The sequence below is a fragment of the Canis lupus genome, chromosome 8 (assembly GCF_048164855.1).
Source record: "Canis lupus baileyi chromosome 8, mCanLup2.hap1, whole genome shotgun sequence".
In the NCBI taxonomy this organism is placed as follows: domain Eukaryota; kingdom Metazoa; phylum Chordata; class Mammalia; order Carnivora; family Canidae; genus Canis; species Canis lupus.
In genome coordinates, this window is record NC_132845.1 from 18,581,605 (window position 1) to 18,588,780 (window position 7,176).

Genomic DNA, 7,176 nt, shown 5'->3' on the forward strand with positions numbered 1-7,176 from the left:
CTCTTTCTTTCTTGTGATGGGCAGGAAGTCAGCCAGGAAGAGAGCCCTCACCAGGAACTGAATTGGTGACACCTTGATCTTAGACTGCAAACCTCTGCAACTGTGAGAACTCTTTACTGTTTAAGCCACTCAGTCTATGGTATTCTGTTGAAGCAGCCCAAACTGTGACAATAACACCACCAGAACTGAAGAACATACCTAGTTTTTGTTTTTGTTTTTTTTTTGGGGGGGGGGGGGTGGATTTCGATTTATAAAAATCTTAGTGGAGCACCTGGGTGGCTTAGTCAGTTAGGCATCTGACTCTTCACTTCAGCTCAGGTCCTGATCTCAGGCTCGTGGAATCAAGCCCTGCATCCAGCTCCACACTCATCTCGGAGTCGGCTTGAGATTCTCTCTCTCCCTCTCCTCTGCCCCTCCTCCTGCTTGCACTCTCTCTCTCTAAAATAAATAAATCTTTAAAAAAACAAAACAAAACCTAGTTATGTTCTTGAGTGATCATAAACTGACTTCCAGTTAGCCACAAAAGTAGGGATTCTGGGGATGGACTAAGGCAGCGCACATAAAAGTAGAATGTCTACTCTTCCAACAAAACTTCACCATCTCTGTGTCTGTATTAGACTGGGCCTCTGTGAGTACTTAAAACGTGGCCTGGTAAGGAGTTCACATGTCTGAAGAGGTGCTGAGACAGAGAAGGGTTGTCGTCTGTGGTTTCCGCCTATTGGGTGTGTTTTCGATGTTATAACGTTAGTCAGATTTCACCTCCCACCCCCTCCTAGAGCATTTAGAGCAACTAGCAGTTCAGCCATCTCCACCCTCCTGGTTCCCTGCTCCCCTCCGTCCTTCCCAGAGGGTGGAAGTCGTTGGGCCTGGGACTATGATATAAACCAGACTTACGTTGAATCTCGCCTCCAAAACTTTCTAGCTGTTTCACTTTGGGCAAGTCACTTACCCTTTCTACAGTTCAGTTTTTTCACTGTAAAATGAGAGAGAATAATAACCATCTCCCAGGGAGTTGGGAGAAAATTAAGTAAGATAGTACCTTTAAAATTCTTGGAGCCCTATCTGACAGTAGATAGGTATTCATCAGTTTCCCCTCCCTTTCTCTGAGCTCTCTTCCCACCCACTTCTCATTCCTTATACTTGATTATTGATACCTCTCTGGAACCCGTGGTGAGGCAATTGCTAACTGTATCAGTAGCTACTTCGGTGAGCCTGCAAGAAAGTGTCCCTGGGGAAACATTCATCAGTACTCCTAAACTAAAACTCCTGCCCCAAGCTTTTATGAATGCTATGGCTTTGGAATATCTCAGTTAAAACAACAGACTCCTATGGAATACATTTGTTCCTTGAGTATTTGAAAGTGTGTGGTGTGTGTGTGTGTGTGTGTGTGTGTGTGTGTGTGTGTTTAAGCTTGGATATTCACATGCTATCAGGTGGATGCACAAAAACAGGCAACCCTTGTGTAAGATGAAATGAAACGGGGCCACTCATGTCAAGGGATTTTTTAATGGACCCAGGAGGCCATTAGGGAGATGGGCCTTATGCATGTCCTCACCTGGTGGAACCATGAACTTATGAACCAGGCCAAACAGCAAATATTCCAAGGACCTATCACAAACACCTGCAACTTCCTTCAGTAAGACACTTATAGTTTTAGTGACCAATTATATTCAGGCAAGACTGGCTTTCTGCCACCAACGCCAATCAAAACATTTAAAAAAAAAAAAAAAAAAAAAAAAAAAAAAAAACATTTTTTAATTTCTTTTTTCAATAAAAAATTTTTGTATACAGCATATACAGGCATTCCCTTTTGTCTTTTAAATCTTTTTTGGCGGGGAAGGGAGGCGTTACTTGGGTTGCTGCCTGAATCTGTGTTTCCTGAATTGCAATTCTGAGACTTCAAATAAATGCTTTTGCTTTTATGCTAGCTCTGCCTCTTTTCTCAGTTGACATATCCGGTGTCTGGAGACGCAGGATCTGAAGTGACACACTACCTCAACTTGGTGCTGCTGTTGGACCAGCAAGGTAACTGCTTGAACCTTTTGTGCTATGTCGTCTCCCCACAGCCCAAGCTCCTGTGCCCAGTCCTCCTGGCTCTGAACCTCCCCCTTGGTTGTGGTTCTAGCCTCTCTTCGGGTGTCATTTTGCTGCTGGCTTGTACAGAGGAGTGAAACTCCTCTGACCCAATTCTGTTAGGTAGAATTTCTCACAGGGGATTCACACATCCTTGTCTGACTCCATCCAGGACTCACAGGGGATTAACACTTTCCCATCCAGAGTTATCTGGGGGAGTGCTCTACCTTTAAAATTGCATTGGTCACTTTGGAGATCCTTTGACATTCTGAAATTCATTTATTTGCATGCACAGCTAGAAAGGCATATAACCAAGTAAAATAAGTATAACCAAGCATACTTCAGTTGGTATTCGGAGGCCTCCAAGCAATCAAATGACTCAAAACTCTCTTCCTTACAATAGACTAATCCTGGCTTTCTAAAGACAACTCTGACCTTCCCCAGAGTAGAAAGGAGATGGGAAAGCTTTCTGGAGCTCCTGAACCAACCACTGTCACTGCTACTTCTCCTCTGTGTTCTTTCCCCCAACTTCTACCTATATACCCCAAAGTAGCTGTGCTTCTCATCTACAACAACCTTGAAGCCCCTCTGAATCTTCCACTCAGTCAAGTGCCCTTTGAGATAAACTCTAATGAAGGGGATTCAGGAACTCCTTTTTGTTTCTCATCACCCCTGGACTAAAGCTAAATTATGAGCTATTACTGAAGAATTTCCTAATACCCATCAAGACCCTCTAGAGTTTGCTTAAAAAAAAACCCTGGTCATTCAAACTTATAAACCTAGTAATTTTGATCTCTACCAACTTACTCATATGCTTGTTAAATGAAAGCCATGCTGGGTAAACTTGAACTTAGATCAATCTACCTTAAAGGGGCACCGTTAAAAGAGAGGAATCCAAACTACTGGGAGACAATAGAATATGCCCTTTGATTGATGTACAGAAGTTTCTTTTTTTTTTTTTTAAAGATTTTATTTATTTGAAAGAGAGAAAGAGAGTGACAGAGAGAGAGAGAGAGAGAGAGAGAACATGCACAGGAGCTGAGGCAGAGGGAGAAGCAGACTCCCCACTGAGCAGGGAGCCCAATGTGGAGCTTGATCCCAAGACTCTGGGATCATGTCCCAAGCCAAAGGCAGACACCCAACCAACTGAGCATCTCTGTATATTTGGTCTTCTAAAAGACCAGTGATTTCAAAAAACAGTTCTAAAAGGATCCTTATAACATACAAATAATAGAAAAGCCTTTAATAAAAGAATTTGGCCATCTAAGCTAGTAGCCCTAACTTTGTCCATATGCTAAAACCATAATTTGGATCCAACTATTCTTATTGAGTGTCATACCTGAGGCATGGCTAAAATTCAAAACAAAACAAAACAAAAATAAAAACGATTATGTAAAAAAAAAAAAACGATTACATCTCTGTATCTGTATGCGTATATGGATATGTTAGAGATATGTGGTATTGTTCTACTTCAGAATTGTATTGCCAAAATTAGTTCATAAAAGAGCTCTATTTAATTGGCTTAAGAAAAGTCAAGTGCTTATAAAATAAGTATTTTTTAAGATTTTATTTATTTATTCATGAGAGACACACAGAGAGAGGCAGAGACATAGGCAGAGGGAGAAGCAGGCTCCCCAAGGGTGGAGCCTGATGTGGAACTTGATCCCAGGACCCCAAGATCACAACTGGAGCCAAAGGAAGACACTTAACCACTGAACTACTCAGGTGCCCTAAATTAACTATTCTTAAAGTTCTCAGAAGTATAATAAAAACTAACCCAAAATTTTTTCAAGTTCATATAATATAAAATAATCTTTAATAAATAAAAGCTAATTCAAATTTGTTGGCTTAATCCTGTCTTCAGAATTATCAGCATTAAATATAATGAGATCAACCACTTTTTTTTTTAAACCTGGGTTTACTAGTCAAGTAAGCTCATATTATCTCTATAATACAAAATTTGTCAGCAACAGCAAAAAATGACTTAAAATGATAATTAGCTGTATAATGGTTAATCCAAGTGTAATTACTAAAAACAGGTAATTTAAATAAATATAAATAAGATCAAAGCATATACTAAGTTTAAACTAAATCATGGATATTCATTGAATATCTAAATTATCTTTCCAAATAAGACAAACAACAAATGCCAAACATAAGTTTACCTACTTTTGGCTTTTTATTTTTTAATGTTCTTTTTTTTTTTTTTTTTTTTATGATAGTCACACACAGAGAGAGAGAGAGAGAGGCAGAGACACAGGCAGAGGGAGAAGCAGGCTCCATGCACCGGGAGCCCGACATGGGATTCGATCCCAGGTCTCCAGGATCGCGCCCTGGGCCAAAGGCAGGCGCTAAACCACTGCGCCACCCAGGGATCCCTACTTTTGGCTTTTTAATTTAAATTTTAAAATATTATGAGAAAAATAGTTTCATAAAATGAAAAATTAAATGTACACATGGGATAGATTAAAAATAGAAAATATGTGTCAGTTTATTAAACTCTTATTTCAGCTACTTACATAGTCGTATATGTGTATGTGCTGGGACATAACACACACTATGTTTCCTGCTGTGGAAGGATCCAGCATATTAAAAAGCCATTTTTCTTAATACCGCAGTAAACTGAGCAACAGAAGGTCTACGCAGCCAGCTGAAAAGGCCAATACCAAACCACCACCCTTTCTGTCCTGCAGACCCGTGGTAACTCCTCAAGGCCAGGCTGTAATCACTGTTTGATGGGTTCGTACTTTGTTGCCTTGTCTTTTCAGATGTACAGCCTGGCAACATTCCTTGTTTACAAGGAACTTCCCCCATTTCTTGTAACTACTTGCAAGGCTGGGGATTCTGGTGGTGGTTGCCCTGGTATGCACAGCTCTGTCATCAGTGTAGGAGCTGTCCCATCTTTCAAATCTTTATTCTAACTCAATTTAGAACAACTGTCCTCAGCAACAGTATGGGGATCCTATTGCCCTTGCCTGTTCTATCATTTCCAGACTAGCAGAGCAATGTCAGGATGCGTCTGTAGACAAATAAATCTCACCCTGTAATTTTCCTAGAAGTATATGGCTTATTTTAACTATACTATGTAGAAGGAATTTATATTCATTTAATGCAATGCATAAGCAATTATACTATCCTGTAACAGTAAATCTGTTAATTATTCTGTAACAACTGCCAAACATCACTTCTTTTCTAGATAAGTTTTTGAAATTAAAAAACGACCACTTGAGGGGCCACTGGGTGGCTCTGCCTTCAGCTCAGGTCATGATCTCAGGGTCCTGGGATGAACGCTGCTTCCAGGCTCCCTGCTCAGTGGGGAGTCTGCTTCTCCCTCTCCCTCAGTCTCTCCCCCTGCTTATGCTCATGCGCACTCACGTGCACTGTCTCGCTCTCTCTCAAATAAATAAAATCATTTCAAAAAATACCCTGGTACATAATTGGAATTCGATTTTTCTCTCTGTTAAAAGGACAAAGTTTCTTAAATTATTGGATAGCTGCCCTTAATAGAAAATTGTAAACAAAGACTTTTCTTTACCATTAATATAATCTACCTAAAAACAAAGGCTCTATGTTTTGTCTTCATCAGATCTTTGTTTACTCAAGTAAACCAAGTCTTCGGGTATTGAGAGAGCTGTTTTGCTTCCAACTATGTGACCCTTTGTATTTGCCTTTGAAGTCTTTTGGTCAAATAAATACTTAAATATCGCTTTTTAATAATCTATGATTCTATTTCATCAAATGTTTAGACCTTTTGATATTTTTGACAGACTTCCCCAAATCACATTCTAAATAAAGTCTTTTTGACCTCAAAGTAACTAAGAATTTCTCGAGGGCTTCTGGAATTTCTCAAAAGATCTGTTCCCTCTCCTTATAAAAAGAGAGATACTACATTAATTAGGATTATTTGATATGCAAATTAATGGGAAGCAATGTCAAATAAAAATAATACTATGCTTCTCTATGTTGTATTTACATAAGTATATATTATAAATGTTGTAGAAATTATATGAAATACCTAAAACTCTAATTAAAAAAAAATGTTTTCTTAATGTTTTGTTTTCCAAGTTTAAAGGATCTCCTTTTCCCCTTTGCTTTTAGCTGTCTCTAACTTACCACGATTTGGTACAATGTCTTTACAACAAAGGTCAAACATTTATTTTTTTCTCCCTACATCCAGAGTTTAAAACTCTTGTTAAATATTCTAATTTTTCATGACAAATGTATGTATTTGCATAAGTTTAATAGGAATCTGTTCCTATAAAAGGACACCCAATACTCATAGCCTTGGTTTCTTTGATCCACAGTTGACAAAAGACAACACACTTCAATGTTGGAAGGGCCTAATTGCTTCTATTAAAATAATTGTGCTTTGGTAGAGCACTCTTTTCACAGTGTGCTCTTGGGGAATAAAATCTTAAACATCACACCTTATAACTCGGAGATTTTATCTGTTAGAAAAGACATCTCTTTAAAAAAAAAAAAAAAGACATCTCCAAAAAGACTCCCTTTGACCCCATTGGCAAGACTCCCATCAGGTACAATTAACCAATCCTTGTGCCAGCAAACTCCAAGAAAAAGACCCTTGGATTCACAGGTCACATCTCAAAAACAAAACAAAACACCAAATCCTGACCAGACCTACACACCAACTGGTGACCTATAAATAAAATTTTCCAGGAATTGAAGCAGATGAAAGCTGAAAGAGACAACTTTCCCAGGATGACCCCACCAGGTCTGTTTACCATTTTCTCACTGTTGCTTCTACCTTGTTTTTTTGTTTTTGTTTTTTTCGCTGTCTTTTGGAGAGACAGTGCCCGTACCCACATTTCTCAGTTTACTGCAAAAGGAAGAAACCTCTCTGACTGTTAGATCTGTCACCAAAAACTCTGATTTGTTCACAATGTCAGAGACCTCCTACAACTAAGTTCTCTTTAGTTCCAAATGCTACCGTTGATTATAACCACAAGCTTATAAATGCTACCTTACAACCAGGTGTTTCCATACTTGCGACAGCCTTTCCCCAGTCATATCTGTCCTAGCTCAACTAAACACTGAGAAAGAGGAGTTGCCAACAATGACTCCATTTTTGCACTTTGTAATCAA

The 7,176-nt window shown here is 39.0% G+C and overlaps 1 protein-coding gene across 8 annotated transcripts in view; it reads left to right on the plus strand.

Annotated features, from left to right (window-relative positions):
- The window catches only part of LRRC8B (leucine rich repeat containing 8 VRAC subunit B), an 85,627-nt gene extending 79,031 nt beyond the window's left edge, over nt 1-6,596 (plus strand). For 3 of the 8 annotated variants that reach the window (XR_012035012.1, XR_012035014.1, XR_012035017.1), the window contains exon 12: nt 25-189. The gene's annotated coding sequence lies outside the window, so the exon portion shown is untranslated. Of the gene's footprint in view, nt 1-24; nt 192-313; nt 412-1,928; nt 2,026-5,659 lie in introns of those variants that run through there. The other 5 variants (XR_012035018.1, XR_012035019.1, XR_012035016.1 and 2 more) reach the window with 4 other exon arrangements.
- The last annotated feature ends 580 nt before the right edge of the window (nt 6,597-7,176 follow it).